The following is a 17,180-nucleotide window of genomic DNA, read 5'->3' as shown; positions in this document are numbered from 1 at the left end:
AAAAGGGAGAAGAACAGCTGGTATTATACCTTTGTCATAAGCTGCTACCATGGGGACTCAGTATTCCATTGATGAGAAAGAAGCTCTTGTCATAAAATGGGTCTTGGAGAGCCTCCAGTATTACCTGCTAGACAGAGAATTCATTCTGGAGACTGACCACAAAGCACTCATCTGGGTTCACTCCGTGAAAGACCACAATGCCCGGACCATGAGGCGGTACCGGGCTCTACAAACCTTCTATTTCAACATCTGTCATAAGGCAGGGCAGCACAACGTCATGGCATACTAACTCTCCAGACTGTCCACCTTGTGCAATCCAGAGGAGGTGAGGTGGGGGGGTGTGGGGTGGTGATGTGATAGAACAAGTGGGCAATGCTAATTCTCCCACTTTGCCTGATTAGTCATTCCTCCTTGTTCTGTCCCTGGTCTAGTTTCCCCAATAGTTCACACTCCCTCACGTTCTGCAGTTCTTGGGAATTCACCATTTACACACCCCAACAGTAAAACAATCACTATTTTGGCTAATCAAAACAATCCCTTTGGTTAACATTCTCTGCTGGTGTAACTCATAAGAATAAGGATTCTCGACACAGGCTTTTCAAACAGTTTCATTTATTTTCACTCACACCGTTATATCAGTTTGTAGACTGCAGAACAGCCTCAAAAGACCTAGGGACAGTTTGGAGTGTCCTAAAATAATGCCTGGGTTAGTGGGAGCAGGCACACTACACCCTACACAAACAACAACATGGGGGAGGGGGGAGGCATTGTTCTTTTATACTAATTTTAGCATGTTGACACTAATCTATGAGTTTAATTAAGGCATTTGTTGTGGAATAAAACTGTAGAGTGTTAGAATCTGTGTTTAAAATGTTCCATTTCTGCATCTGAAATAATTATTATGGCCTGGTCATGTGATTAACCCTCCCTCCCCCAGACCAACAGTAGAATTTCTTGGTCCTTCTAGGTCAGGTGGAGGCAGATTTAAACCCTCATTCTGGCTTTGTTAGAGAGGTGTGGAGGTTGGATTTGACGGTTGGTGAATAGTTATATTGGTAAGTTAACCACAAAGTGTATTGTGGAGAAAGCTTCTATATATTTGTAATTTTTGTGCATACATGTTTGTTTTAATTTGTGTATTTGTAATGCTTCTTTTGTCACAACTTTTGGGCAGCTTTTGCATTTTTTTTCACCTGGCAGTAACGTGCTGTTGCAGCTTACCATCTGTTTATCTTCAGCTGATGACCCTCATCAGGCCCGCTTACCCCTACCTGATAGTGAGGTGACTTTATCCTCTCTGTCCTGAGCTGAAGAGTGATTTTTATCGTATTATGATCACTGCCTCCTGAAGCCTCCTTTACCTTAAGCTCCCTAATTAAATCTTATTTTTTACACAACACCCCATCCAGAATTCCCTTTCTCCTAATAGGTTCAAACACAAGCTGCTCAAAATACCATCTTGTAGGATTTCTACAAATTCTCTCTCTTGGGATCCATAAACAGCACCAACCTGATTTTCCTAATCTACCTATATATTGAAATTTTGCCATGGCTATCATAACATTGCCTTTTTAACGTGCATTTTCTATTTGTAGCCCACCTCCTGGCTACTGCTTGGAGGCCTGAATATAACTCCCATCAAGGTCATTTTACCCTTGCAGTTTCTTAACTCTACCCACAATGATTCTACATCTTCCAATCCTATGTCAGCTCTTTCTAAGAATTTCATTTCATTTCATTCCACACCACCCCCTCTACCTACCAGCCTGTCCTTTCGATACACTGTGTATCTTTGGATGTTAAGCTCCCAACTCTGATCTTCCTTCAGCCATGACTCAGTAATGCCCACAACATCATATCTGCCAATCTCTAGCTGCGCTACAAGATCATCTACCTTAGTCTGTATACTGTGTGCATTCAAATATTAACACCCTCACTCTTTTTGAGTTGCTCCCATGTAAAACTTCAACTCATCCCACTGACTGTAATTGTGCCCTTTCATCTTCCTGTCCATCCTCAGTCTCACTACACAATGCATCACCTTGTATACCAGCAGCCCCATCCTCTGTCCTACCACCTCAGTGCACATTCCCCTGCCAATTAGTTTAACTGCTCCCCAGCAGCTCTAGTAAACCTAAGAGCAAGGATACTTGTTCCCCTCAGGTTCAGGTTTAAAGGTCATATCTTCCCTAGAAGAGATCCCAATGATCCAGAAATCTGAAACCATGACCCCTGCACCACTCCCTCATCCACTCATTCATCTGAACTATCATCCATTTCCTGCCCTGATCAGCACATGATACAGACAGTAATCCAAAAGTTACTACCTAGGAGGTCCTGCTCTTCAGCCTCTTCCCTAACGCCCTGTACTCACTGTGCATGACCTCTTACCCCTTTCTATCTATGTCATTGCTATAATGTCCACCATGACTCTCCCTCTTAAGAATCTTCTGCAGTTACTCTGAGACATCCAGGACCCTTAGCACCTGGGAGGCAACACCCCATCCTGGAATCTCTTTCACAGCCACGGAATCTCCTGTCCATCCCCCTAATTATCAAGTCTCCTATCACTGTCGCTCTACCTGACTTTACCCTTCCCTATTGAGCCTCAGAGCTGGCCACTGTGCCACTGGCCTGGCTCCTGCTGCTGTGCCCTAGTAGGCCATCTGTCCAGCAGTATCCAAAGGAGTATACTTGTTGCTGAGGGAAATGGCCACAGGGAAACATTGCACTGACTGCTTTCTCCCCTTATTTTTCCTGGCGGTCATTGATCTGTATTTGAAAGCTGCACTTTTGGGTGTGACCACCTCAGTAAAGGTGATGTCTGTGAGGTTTTCAGCCTTCTGGATAATCGAGAGTATATCTAGCTCCAGCTCCTGTACCTTGACCTTGTCAGCCAGGAGCTGAAGTTTCTGCACTTCTTGCAGATGTAGTCATGAGGGAGACCGTTCTCGCCCAAGCTGTTGGGCCAAAGCTCGGCCACTCTAATGCTGTCTTCTCCAACAATGCTTGTTCTGATTACACCTCACTTCTTTTTATTGGCCCCTGCTGAGAGCCTTGGAGATCGTTATGATTCCAGCCCACCGAAGAGTCCCAAAAGGCACCAAGCTCTCTTTAAACCTCACCAACGATCAACTTCTTGAGGTAATTGCAGCTCACTGAAAAGTTACAAAAGAAAAGATATTATTGCAATGAGGAATCCCTAGATTTTTTACAGAGATGACATTTGTGGTATACAACTGAGTAGAACAGGTCTATATTCTCTAAAGTTTCAAAGAATAAATGCATATCTCATTGAAACCTATAAAGTTCTCCAGGGCTTAACAGGCTTAGCAGAGAGGATGTTGCCCTTTGTTCAGAAGTCTAGAACACACAGTCAGAGTCTCAGAAAAAAGACATTTAATTTTTAACTGAAATGAGGAGATATTTTCTCATGCAGAGAGTGGTGAATCTGTAAATTTCTCTCTCCAGGGCTGGGAGTTGGGGAAGATCAACTCTTGAGTTCATCCAAAGACAAATGGATAGATTTCCTTCCCACCACCCTAACAGTTGCAGTTCCTCTTGTCCTTACCTACATTCCTATCAGCCTCCACATCCAACACATCATCCTCCACAACTTCCGTCATCTCCAATGAGATCCCACCACTAAACAAATCTTTACATCCCCACCTCCTCCCACTTGCCGCAAGGATTTCTCCCTCCAAGATGCCCTTATCCACCTGTCTTTTCACATGAATCTAACTCCTGGCACTTATCCCTGCAAGCACTGAAGTGCTACACCTGCCCATTCACCTCACTCCCCTCCCTCACCTCCATTCAGGGCCCCAGGCAGTCTTTCCAGGTGAGGCAACACTTCACCTGCAAATCTGCTGGGGCCATCTATTGTATCCGGTACTCCCGATGCAACCTCCCCTACACTGGTGAGACCTGAAATAAAATGGGTGACTGCTTCATTGAGCACCTCTGCTCCATCCACCAAAAGGGAAACTTCCCAGTGGCCAAGCATTTTAATTCCGATTCCCATTCCGACATATCAGTCCATGGCCTCCTCTTGTGCCAAGATGAGGCCACCATCATGGTGGAGGAGCACACCTTGTATCCCGACTGGGTGGCCTTCAGTCTGATTAGATTTAAATTAGATTAACTTTATTGTCATTGTGCCGAGTACAGATACAAAGCAAATGAAATGCATTTAGCATCTGACCAGAAATGCAAAGAATAGTGTTACTTACAAAATAACTGTGAAATAAAAAAAGTGCTACAGCACACAAATATAAAAGTACTGAGACAGTACAATATGGGTGCAATACTGCTTAATGCTGTGATGAGAGGTTCAGCAGTGTCATAGCCTCAGGGAAGAAGCTCTTCCTGTGCCTGCTGGTGTGGGTGTGGAGTCTCCTTTAGCGCCTACCGGATGGGAGAAGAATAAGAAGTCCATGGTTAGGGTGAGATGCATCCTTGATAATGCTTTTCGCCCTGCCCAGGCAGCGTTTATGGTAGATGTTCTCAATGATGGGCAATTAGGTGCCGATAATCCACTGGGCAGTTTTCACCACACACTGGAGTGCTTTGCGGTCTGATATGGGACAATTGCCATACCACACTGAGATGCAGTTGGTGAGTATGCTCTCAATGGTACAGTAGTAAAAGTCCGTCAGTATCCTGGGACAGAGGTGAGCTTTCTTGATGCTCCGCAGGAAATAAAGGCGCTGTTGCACCTTTTTGATCAGGATGGAGGAGTTCAGGGACCAGGTGAGATCCTTGGAAATGTGGACACCAAGGAATTTGAAGCCACGAATATCGATTTTTTTTTTTTCATTCCCTCTCTTTTACCTCTTCCTGCCTATTACTTCTCCCTGGGTCCCCTCCTCCTTTCCTTTCTCTTATGGCCCACTCTCCTCTTCTATCAGATTCCTTCTTCCCCTGCTCTTGACCTTTCCTACCCACCTGGCTTCACCTATCACCTTCCAGCTATCCTCCTTCCCCTCCTCCCACCTTTTTGTTCTGGCATATTCCCCCTTCCTTCTCAGTCTTGAAGAAGGGTCTCAGCTCAAAATGTCCAGCATTTCCATTGATGCTCCCTGATCTACTGAGTTCCTCCAGCATCGTGTATATGTGTGTGTGTGTGTGTGTGTGTGTTGCTCTGGGTTTTCAGCATCTGCAGACTTTCTCATGTTTATGGATAGATTTCTGCCCATAAAGGGAATCAAAGGCAAATGGAGTAGAAGATTAGCCATGATCTCAATGAATGGCAGAGCAGGTTCAAAGGACCAGGTGGCCTTGTTATATTTTTGTACTGCACAGGACCCTTGCTTCTGCCAGTGACTCCTGACACAAATCCTACATCTACAGGATTTATTTCAATTGTCTTGTGGGATGAAACTCTACAATGGGCTTTCAGGATGACACACTAGAATAAATCTGGCACTCTGCACCAGCTAACCCATTCCAGCAAGACTATTTGCCTTCCATTTTCATTGAGGTAAACGGAAGCAACAATGTCTCCGATACAGGCCCAGTTCAGGCAGGCAGACATGTTGAAAGAAAGGCCTTTGTGTTATCTACCGATTGTATCAAACAGACAACACCAGGGCAGGTCTTGTGTCGTATTGAAGCATTCCACATCACTGATACCATGTCTTTGATACACTCAACGAGAGCTCCAGATTTAATCAGTTCACAACCCTTAACCTAACACAAAACATACTGAATCGTCATTATTGTCAGCATGAGTAAGGAAATAAACTGAGCAACCCATTTGACTACTTTCAGCGTGGATTTTACTGAACCCTGATTCCCCACTTTTATTATTCTGTGATTTACTACACCATTCTCACTTAAGAACTGAGGAAAAGAAACATCTGCTCCTCGTCTAAATTGTACCTGCGTTCGTAAGTTATTGAAGACATGTTCAAATAAACCCTGTTCTAATAGCAATTTTCGTGGCTTTTAAAAGAGTGGAGCCACTCCTGACATGGAAAAGGTAACTGAATGTAAAGTGTGCAGCTTACCTAAAGAATGGAGAATCACTCTTAATTTCTTTGAGGCTTGTGGCTGGAGTTGAGCCAAGGAAAACTCCAGCAAGAAAAGACAAAGCAAGCCACCTGCTCCAGTAGGCATTTATGTAAATACAAACTGTTACAATCAACTTGGCTGCAGAGCACTTACATGAGTGGTTTGGCAATCCTTATCATATATACGCAAATATTTAAATATTGTTTAACCGTTTCCTCTACCAAGTGTATGAAAGAGTTCTGTACAAGTACAGACTTTGTGGCCTCTCTTTGTTTTCTTTTTAAGTGGTTTATTTTCCTTCCATCCTGCTTTCCAAACAATGATTAAGATGTTGACTGATCCTGGTTTACAATTCCACTGGCTATTAGTGAAATAAAGTCACAGAATAAGACAGCCTGGAATGAGGCCACCATGTCCACACTAACCAGTGGGCATCCATATTAATCCTCTGTTCCAGCACCCGGGTGATTTACATTCTCGACAGAGTACATCTTAAATGATGGCAGTGGCTCTTCTTCCTGGCAGTGCATTCCAATCTCTAGGTGGAAATGAAGCTTAAGCTTTGCCATTTGCTATGAACAACACTGCACTAAACTGCAGCTGTGCTGGAAGTTCCTGCTCTACTTTGCGAACTTCCTACCACTGGCGTGCAGGTTTTTACAGAATTTTTATTGTGAGTGTAACAGAGGTTCAGGTGCATCGCTGCTAAATCATGAGAGTGGAGAAGTCAGCCACCTACAGCTCAGATGAATACCGTAGGATTGTGGGATTTTTAGTTAGAGATCTATCAGACTTACTGCAGCAGCAAGATCATGCTTTGTCGAGTCTGCCCCTGCGCTTCTCCAGCAGGCCATGTTTACTTCTTGATGATCAAATTGGCCTCCAAGCCTTGTAGCTGTACCTGTCCAATGATATGGAGCAGACCATGATGGGCTCAGTCTCAGCAGGCAGATCCCAGGCCCTGCCTCCACACTCTTTACCAACTCAAAGACTTTCTTTTTAGATTGTAGTCATTTATAAACTGTTGAACTGGATTAAAATGAAAATAAAACAATTAAAAACATAAATTAGAAACATGATATTTTTCAAAGTATTAATATTGAGTAAAATAAAAAGTAAGTTAACTGCAACAATCTGTTTAATCCAGGTTGTCAAGCCCATATCTAAATTGCAGAGGTGTGGAAGTCAGAGACCCACTATTGTTGTTGTTGGCATCCATCTGTCTCGAAGGGCAATGGGTGGTGATGATCATCACAAGCCTGGGTGAAAGATATGAAGACCCTGAGATGCCCACCTGTCAAGATCCCCCTCTCAGCCTTACCAGTGTGGTGCAAAGGAAAACTTATGAAGCAATACGTTTGGCACCAGCTTGGCTGCAGGAAATGCTGGAAGGATGTTCAATGCCGTCCAACCGCCTTAGGGGATCTACTCTGGATTTGTTGTCTGGGTTTACTCCGGTAGCCTTTGCCTCTCCTGAGGCTGCCCACGAGGCAGTGGGGCTGTTTACCCATACAGTAGCTAGCCAATGCACTGTAACTACAATTAGTACAACCTGCCCCAATGTTCTTAATTGTTCAGAAACCTATAAAAAAACAAAATGCTGGAAGAACTCAGTGGTTCAAGCAGCACGTGGGTGTAAATCAGTGTTAGAGACTGAGTCCCTGAACCAGGACTGAGGGAGAAATGGAAAGATCAGGATGAATAGAGACTAGTAGTTGATAGGTGGAATTAGATGGAGAAATAGAACAAGGTTGAGGGAGGTGATGGGAGGGATGAACAAAAGGGGAGGAAAACTAAGTGAACAGGTGAGTTGTGTGGGAGGAAAGCACTGGGATGTGGGTTACCTGGAATTAGAAACTTCAGTGTTTAAGCTACCCACATGGTATATGAGATTTTGTTCTCCCAGTTTGCATTTAGCCTCTCTATGGCAATGGAAACAGCTGAGACAGGTTGGTGTAGGAGTGGGAAGGACAGTTAAAATGACATGAAACTGGAAGCTGGAGAAGGCTGATGTGGACAGGATACAGTTGTTCCATAAAACCAGTCTACTAGTCAGCTAGTCTACATTTGGACTCATGGGTATAGAGAAGACCACGTTGTGAGAAGACCAGGTTGGACCAGTTGCAGATGGACCTCCGCCTCACCCCGGAGGATTGGTTAGGTACCTACATGGCGGTGAGGGAGGTGGTAAAGAGACACTTGTTCAACTTCCTAGGGTTGTAGAGGAAGGTGCCTGGGCTCTGGACTGGGTGAGTGGGGAGGGCTGGGTGGACCAAAAAGTCATAAAGAGAGTGGTCCTTGTGAAACACAGAAAGTTGGGGTGGAGAAGGTGTCACATTTTTTTTCAGAGGCAGAGCTGGGTATGTGTGCAAGCAACACACATCAAAGTTGCTGGTGAACGCAGCAGGCCAGGCAGCATCTCTAGGAAGAGGTACAGTAGACGTTTCAGGCCGAGACCCTTCGTCAGGGCTAAATGAAGGAAGAGTTAGTAAGAGATTTAGTGTAAGATATAGTGTAGTGTGTGTAAGCCTCTGGTTCCACCATGTGGTGATTTGAAGTCATTACCATTCTCTCACTGAACAGCTGTTACTGAACAGAATAGGAAACAATTTTATTAAAAATTTCACGTGATTTAAAGAGCACAGTCTCAAATATATTGCAAAGACACAAATGAGGTCATCCCAATCTTCAGATTGTACTTATTGTATTTTTTGCAGTTCTCATTTTTTGTTTCATAATCGAGATAATATAGAAATACTTGAGAAGATGAAAAAGAAATTTGCTTGAATAGACATTTGCGTAGTGCCTTTGCTACCCCTTTCAGGACATCTCTTACCACTGATGGAATGTTTTGAAGTGTTGCTACATAATATAAGAAAGGTAACATCTAGTACTCACCCATAAACAATGATAATGACCAGTATTTTAGCTTAGGTGTCTCTTGCTGAACAAACTTGGTAATCCTGATTCTCAGATCAGACAATGCTATGAGTATCTTCAATGCTGTGTTCTAGCTCATTTTGTAATGTAGGCTGTGGGAAATTTGTTGGCCTTAGTTCATAAGACCATAAGATATAGGAGCCAAATTAGGCCATTTGGCCCATCGAGTCTGCTCCACGATTTCATAATGGCTGATCCATTTTTGCTCTCAGCCCCAATCTTGTGCCTTCTCCCCCTATCCTTTCATTCCCTGATAAATCAAAGAATTATCAACTTCTGCCTTACATATACCCAATAGTTTGGCCTCCATAGCCATCTGTGGCAACAAATTCCACAAATTCACCATTCTCTGGCTAAAGAAATTCCTCCTCATCTTCATTCCAAAAGGATGCTAATCTATTCTGAAGCTGTGTCCTCTAGACTTGGTCTCCCCACCAGAGGAAACATCCTCTCCACATACATTCTATCAAAGCCTTGAACATTTGATAAGTTTCAATGAAGCACCCCTCATTCTTCTGAATTCCAGTCAGTAGAGGCCCAGAGCCATCAAACGCTCCTCATATGACAAGCCTTTCAATCCCATAATCATTTTTGTGAATCTCCTTTGAAACCCCTCCAATGACAACACATCCTTTCTTCGATAAGGGGCCAACACTGCTCATAATACTCCATGTAAGGCATCAAGAGTGCATAAAAAACCTCAACATTACATCTTTGCTTTTATATTCTAATCCTCTTAAAATGAATACTAACATTGCATTTGCCTTCCTCACCACTGACTCAAATTGAAAATTAACCTTTAGAGAATTCTGCATGAAGACACCCAAAACCCTTTGCAACTCAGAATTTTGAGCTTTCTCCCCATTTAGAAAATGATCAGCACTTTTATTTCTTCACCCAAAGTGCAGGACCATGCACTTCCTGACATCTGCCACTCCATTGCCCAATCTCCTAATCTCTCTAAACTTTCTGTAGCCTCCCTGCTTTCTCAGAACTACCTGCCCCTCCACCTATCTTCATATTGTCTGCAAACACAGGGGTCCATCAATTCCATCATCCAAATCATGGACATATAATGTACAAAGAAATCATTCCATCACTGACCCCTGTGGAACACCAGTAGTCTCCAACAGCCAACCAGAAAAGGCTCCCGCTCTTTGCCTCCTGCCAATCAGCTGATCTTCTATGCATGCTTTTATCTTTCCAGTAATATCATGAAGTCTTAACTTGTTAAGTAGCTTCATGTGTGGCACCTTATCAAAGGCCTTCTGAAAATCCGAGCACACAATATCAACCGATTCTCCTTTGTCTATCCTTCCTATTATTTCTTCAAAGAATTCCAAAAGCTTTGTCAGACAAGATTTTCCTTTAAGAAAATCATGCCAATTTTATAATGTGCCTCCAAGTACCCCAAAACCACATCCTTAACAATTGATGCCAACATCTTCCCAACCACTGAGGACAAGCTAACTAACCTATAATTTTCTTTCTTCTGCCTCCTTCCCTTCTTAAAGAGTAGAGTGCCGTTTGCAATTCTCCAGACCTCCAGAAGCATATCAGAATCAATTGATTCTTGAAAGATCATTACTAATGCCTTCACAATCTCTTCAACCACCCCTTTCAGATCTCTGGGGTATATATCAACTGGTACAGGTGACTTATCTACCTCAGACATTTCAGTTTCCCCAAGAACCTTCTCCCTAGTAATGGCAACTTCATACACTGCTGCCCCCTGACAATCTCAAGCATTTGGCATACTGCTAGTGTCTTCCACAGTGATGCAAAATATTCAGTTTTTCCACCATTCCTTTGTCCCCCCTTCCTCTTCAGCCTCTTTTTCCAGTAATCCAATATCTCTTTTTTCACCTCTCTTTTACACTTTATATATCTGAGGAAACTTTTAGTATCCTTTTTGATATTATTGGCCAGCTTACCTTCGTACTCCATCCTTCCCTTCTTAATGAGCTTTTTAGTTGCCTTTTGTTGGTTTTTAAAAAGTTCCCAATCCTCTAATTTCCCACTAACTTTTGCTTTATTATATGCCCTCTCTTTGGCTTTTATGTTGGCTTTGATTTCTCTTGTCAGCCATGGTTCTATCATGTTGCCTTTAGAACAGTTCTTCTTCTTTAGAATGTATATGTCCTGCACCTTACAAAATTGCTCCCAAACACTCCAGCCATTTCTGCTCTGCCATCATCCCTACTAATGTTCCTTTCTAATCAATTTTGGCCAGCTCCTCTTCCATGGGTCTGTAATTCCTTTTACTCCACTGTAATACTGATACATCTGACTTCAGCTTCTCCTTTGCAAATTGCAGAGTGGATTCTCTCATATTATGATCACTGTCCTCTCAGAGTTCCTTTACCTTAAGCTCTTTAATCAATCCCAGTTCATTGCACAACACCCAATCCAGAATAGCTGATCCCCTAGTGGGCTCAATCATGAGCTGCTCTAAAAAAGCGTCTTGTAGATGTTCTAGATACTCCCCCTCTTGTGATTTGACACCAACCTGATTTTCCCAATCTACTTGCATATTGAAATCCGCGCCCCCCCCCCCATGACTATCGTAACTTTGCCCTTTTGACATGGATTTCTGATCTCCCATTGTAATTTGTAGACCACACATTTACTACTGTTTGTTGGTCTGTATTTCACTCCCATCAGGGTCTTTTTATCCTCGCAGTTCCTTAACTCTACCCCAAATGATTCTGTATCTTCTGATCCTAGTCACATCTTTCTAATGATTTGATTTCATTTTTACCAACATAAGCACCCCACTCCCTCTGTCTACCTGCCTGTCATTTTGATACAATGTGTATCCTTTAACATTAAGTTTCCAGCTTATAATCTTCTTTCAGCCATGAATCAGGGATGTCCACAATGTCATGCATGCCAATCTCTAACTGTGCTACAAGTTCATCTACTTTATTCCATATATGCGCACATGCAAATATAACACCTTCAGTACTGTATTCACACTTTTTGATTTTGTCTGCCTTTTACATTGTAAGTCATCCAGTTGACTTCAATTTTGTCCTATCATCAGCCTTTCCTGACATTTGTCTTCCAGTTTAAGTAGCCTCCATATAACTACTGCCAACTTCTGCAATTGAAAGTAAATGAAAATAAAGAAGAACAGACTGAAGCTTGGTGAATCAATGACCTGAAATGTTGACTTTTTTCTTTCCCCACAGATGCTGCCTGACATGATGAGCATCTCCCATATTTTCTGCTTTTGATTCATATTTCCATATCCTGCATCTTTTCTTTGTTTCAGTCACTAGAAACTAAGCCTTGAAATCCTACAAAAGAGCCAAAACCATTCCCTCCTGTCTTGATTTCAACATAGTTTTCTCTCTTGGAAAGTGAACAAAGGCCCTAAGCAGCTTGTAAGATATTATAGTGAAATGTTTTTTGTTTACCCGTATGGGTCTTAGCTATGCCTGCCTTTTTGTTAATTTCTCCTTTGGCTCCTCCCACTTCCTCCAAACTAAAGGTGTGGCTATGGGCACCCGTATGGGTCCAAGCTATGCCTGCTTTTTGTTGGCTTTGTGGAACAATCTATGCTCCAAACCTATTCTGGTATCTGTCCCCCACATTTCTTTCCCTACATCAGCGACTGCATTGGCACTGCTTCCTGCACGCATGCTGAGCTCGTTGACTTCATTAACTTTGCCTCCAACTTTCACCCTGTCCTCAAGTTTACCTGGTCCATTTCCGACACATCCTTCCCCTTTCTAGATCTTTCTGTCTCTATCTCTGGAGACAGCTTATCTACTGATGTCCACTATAAGCCTACTGACTCTCACAGCTATCTGGACTATTCCTCTTTTCACCTTGTCGCTTGCAAAAATGCCATCCCCTTCTCGCAATTCCTCCGTCTCCACCGCATCTGCTCTCAGGATGAGGCTTTTCATTCCAGGACGAGGGAGATGTCCTCCTTTTTTAAAGAAAGGGGCTTCCCCTCCTCCACCATCAACTCTGCTCTCAAACGCATCTCCCCCATTTCACGCACATCTGCTCTCACTCCATCCTCCCGCCACCCCACTAGGAATAGGGTTCCCCTGGTCCTCACCTACCACCCCACCAGCCTCCGGGTCCAACATATTATTCTCCGTAACTTCCGCCACCTCCAACGGGATCCCAGCACTAAGCACATCTTTCCCTCCCCCCAGCTCTGCTTTCAGCAGGGATCACTCCCTACGTGACTCCCTTGTCCATTCGTTCCCCCCATCCCTCCCCACTGATCTCCCTCCTGGCACTTATGCTTCTAAGCGGAACAAGTGCTACACATGCCCTTACACTTCCTCCCTTACCATCATTCAGGGCCCCAGACAGTCCTTCCAGGTGAGGCAACACTTCACCTGTGAGTCGGCTGGGGTGATATACTGCTTCCGGTGCCCCCGATGTGGCCTTTTATTTCTTGACGAGACCCAACGCAGACTGGGAGATCGTTTTGCTGAACACCTACGCTCTGTCCGCCAGAGAAAGCAGGATCTCCCAATGGCCACACATTTTAATTCCACATCCCATTCCCATTCTGATATGTCTATCCACAGCCTCCTCTGTAAAGATGAAGCCACACTCAGGTTGGAGGAACAATACCTTATATTCCGTCTGGGTAGCCTCCAGCCTGATAGCATGAACATTGACTTCTCTAACTTCCGCTAATGCCCCACCTCCCCCTCATACCCCATTTGTTATTTATTTATATACACACATTCTTTCTCTCTCTCTCTCCTTTTTCTCCCTCTGTCCCTCTGACTATACCCCTTGCCCATCCTCTGGGTTTTTCCCCCCCTCTCCCTTTTCCTTCTCCCTGGGCCTCCTGTCACATGATCCTCTCATATCCCTTTTGCCAATCAACTGTCCAGCTCTTGGCTCCATCCCTCCCCCTCCTGTCTTCTCCTATCATTTTGGATCTCCCCCTCCCCCTCCAATTTTTAAATCTCTTACTAGCTCTTCCTTCAGTTAGTCCTGAGGAAGGGTCTCGGCCTGAAACGTCGACTGTACCTTTTCCTACAGATGCTGCCTGACCTGCTGCGTTCACCAGAACTTTTATGAGTGTTGCTTGAATTTCCAGCACCTGCAGAATTCCTCGTGATAGTGAAATGTTCTTCAGATTTAATTGTTTGAATTATTTTATGAATGATAATGGCTGCAGTGGACAAAATTCCTTTCTTCTCCCTGCCCCTTCCCCTCGGTAAAGGTTAGCAGATTTCAATGGGGTGCATACTACAAACATGTGCAGTTTCACATGTGCTGGTGACAACAGCTTTAAAGGAACAGCACTTCTTACCCAAAACGTGCAAATTTGAGAGCAGCAGCACAACCCCAAGCATAAAGATGAAATATCTATGATGAACCAACAATAATGGATGCCATTTTACAAAATACTTTTGCTGTTGTACTCCACATATATCCCTTGGATGAGATTTGCAGTGACTATTTTGCAGATACAATGAGTGGACGCTTGTGTATGCTCCAAGCAATTTGAGGGCAACTATGAACTCGGCTCAAACACCATCTATAAATTTGCTCATGCCACCACAGTTAGCAGAATTTCAAATAGCAATCAGCAGGTATATCATTGGGAACAATTCTGAATGTTTTGTAGATACATCCACTGCTACAAAGAAATTTGTGCCAATGAATGGTCCAGTAAAATCCACATAAATCCTCTTCCAGGGCAATGCAGGACATTCCCAGGGATGGAGAAGCTCTCCTCTTGGCACCTTCTGGACGTGTTTGCATCCCAAACGGTGCATGGCAAGCTGCTCACTCTGGTGATCTACCCCAGGACACCGGACAAAACTTTGAGCCAATGATTAATGGCCAGCATGTAGCTCCTCCAACACTTTAGCTCTCAGCTTGGATGAACTTCTCTCAATCCCCACATAAGGCAAACCCCCCACCTCCTGCAATCAATGGCATGTTCATCCCAGTGCTTTCCACATTCCAGCCATTTTGGTTGCCATGTTAGACCTGAGACATTATGAGGTATTGTCTGGTTTCCCTTTGGATCATCTCTACCAAAATAGGGAGACTTTTGATTTGCATTAGGCAGGTGACAGAAGTATGTGTAGGCGGACATTTTTGTGTCCAGTGACCATAATGTCATTAGTTTCAAGTTAATTATGGATAAGAATAAGTCTGGTCCTCGAGCTGAGGTTCTAAATTGGAGAAGGGCCAATTTTGTGGAAATGAGAAAGGATCTAGGAATAGTGGATTGGGATAAGTTATTTTCTGGGAAGGATGTGTTCAGTAAGTGGAAGGCCTTCAAAGGTGAAATTTTGAGAGTGCAGAGTTTGCATGTTCCTGCCAGGATTAAAGGCAAAGTTAACAGGCATAGGGAACCTTGGTTTTCAAGGGATATTGGCGATCTGGTTAAGGAAAAGAGAGAAGTGTATAGCAGGTATAGACAACAAGGAACAAATGAGGTACTTGAAGAGTATAGAAAATGTAAGAAAATACTAAAGAAGGAAATCAGGAAGGCAAAAAGAAGACATGAGGTTGCTTTGGCAGATAATGTGAAGGTAAACCCGAAGGGTTTGTTCAAGTATATTAAGAGTAAAAGGATCCTAAGGGACAAAATTGGTCCCCTAGAAGATCAGAGTGGTCGTCTATGTGTGGAGCTTCACGAGATGGAGGAGATCTTAAACAGTTTTTTTGCGTCAGTCTTTACTCAGGAAACCAGCATAGCGTATATAAAAGGAAGGGAAACAAGCAGTAGTGTCATGGAATATATAGATATTAAGAGGAGAAGGTGCCTGCTGCCTTACAGCGAATAAAGGTAGATAAATCCCCTGGGCCTGACATGATATTTCCTCGGACATTGAGAGACACTAGTGTAGATATTGCAGGGGCCTTGGCAGAAATATTTAAAATGCCCTTAGCCACGGGTGCAGTGCCGGAGGATTGGAGGGCAGCCCATGTTGTTGCGTTGTTTAAAAAAGGCTCCAAAAGTAAACCAGGTAATTACAGGCCGGTGAGCCTGACATCAGTAGTAGGTAAATTATTGTAAGGTGTTCTGAGAGATCGGATATACAAGTATTTGGGCAGCTAAGGGCTGATTAAGGATTGTCAGCATGGTTTTGTGCGTGGTAGATTGTGTTTAACGAATCTTGTAGAGTTTTTTGAGCAGGTTACCAAGAAAGTAGATGAAGGAAAGGCTGTGGATGTTGTCTACATGGACTTCAGTAAGGCCCTTGATAAGGTCCCACATGGGAGGTTGGTTCAGAAGGTTCAGACACTAGGTATCCATGGAGAGGTTGTAATCTGGATTCAAAATTGGCTGTGTGGAAGAAGACAGAGTGATAGTGGATGATTACTTCTCAGACTGGAGGCCTATGACTAGTGGTGTGCGTCAGGGATCTGTGCTGGGATCATTGTTATTTGTTGTCCATATCAATGATCTAGATGATAATGTGGTAAATTGGATCAGCAAGTTTGCTGATGACACTAAGATTGGAGGTGTTGTGGACAGCGAGGAAGGCTTTCAAAGCTTGCAGAGGGATCTGGACCAACTGGAAAAATGGGTCAGAAAATGGCAGATGGATTTTAATGCAGACAAGTGTGAGGAGTTGCATTTTGGAAGGACAAATCAAGGTAGGACATCCATAGTAAATGGTAGGGAACTGAGGAGTGTGGAGGAACAAAGGGATCTGGGAGTTCAGATACATAATTCTCTGAAAGTGGCGTCACAGGTAGACAGGGTTGTAAAGAAGGCTTTTGACATCCTGGCATTCATAAATCAAAGCTTTGAGTGTAGGAGTTGGGATGTTATTGGGAAGTTGTATAAGACATTGGTGAGGCCAAATTTGGAGTATCGTGTGCAGTTGTGGTCACCTAACTCTAGGAAGGATATCAGTAAGATTGAAAGAGTGCAATTAAAACTTACTAGGATGTTGCCGGGTCTTTAGGAGTTGAGTTACAGGGAAAGATTGAACAGGTTAGGACTTTATTACTTGGAGCGTAGAAGAATGAGGGGGGATTTGATAGAGGTTTACAAAATTATGAGGGGTATAGACAGAATAAGTGCAAGTAGGCTCTTTCCACTTATATTAGGAGAGATAAATACGAGAGGACATGGCTTTAGTGTGAAAGGGCAAAGGTTTAGGGGGAACATTAGGGGGAAATTCTTCACTCAGAAAGTGGTGGGAGTGTGGAACAAGTTGCCATTTGATGTGGTAAATGCAGGCTCACTCTTAAGTTTTCAGAATAAA

General features: G+C 43.5%; 1 pseudogene; it reads right to left on the bottom strand.

Annotated features, from left to right (window-relative positions):
• Positions 1-17,180, bottom strand: part of LOC140204674 (cerebellar degeneration-related protein 2-like) — an 89,464-nt pseudogene that overhangs the window by 2,320 nt on the left and 69,964 nt on the right.

This window comes from Mobula birostris, chromosome 11 (genome assembly GCF_030028105.1).
Source record: "Mobula birostris isolate sMobBir1 chromosome 11, sMobBir1.hap1, whole genome shotgun sequence".
NCBI classification, from domain to species: domain Eukaryota; kingdom Metazoa; phylum Chordata; class Chondrichthyes; order Myliobatiformes; family Myliobatidae; genus Mobula; species Mobula birostris.
Note: the sequence above shows the minus strand (reverse complement) of the source record. Positions and strands in the feature narration are given on the sequence as shown.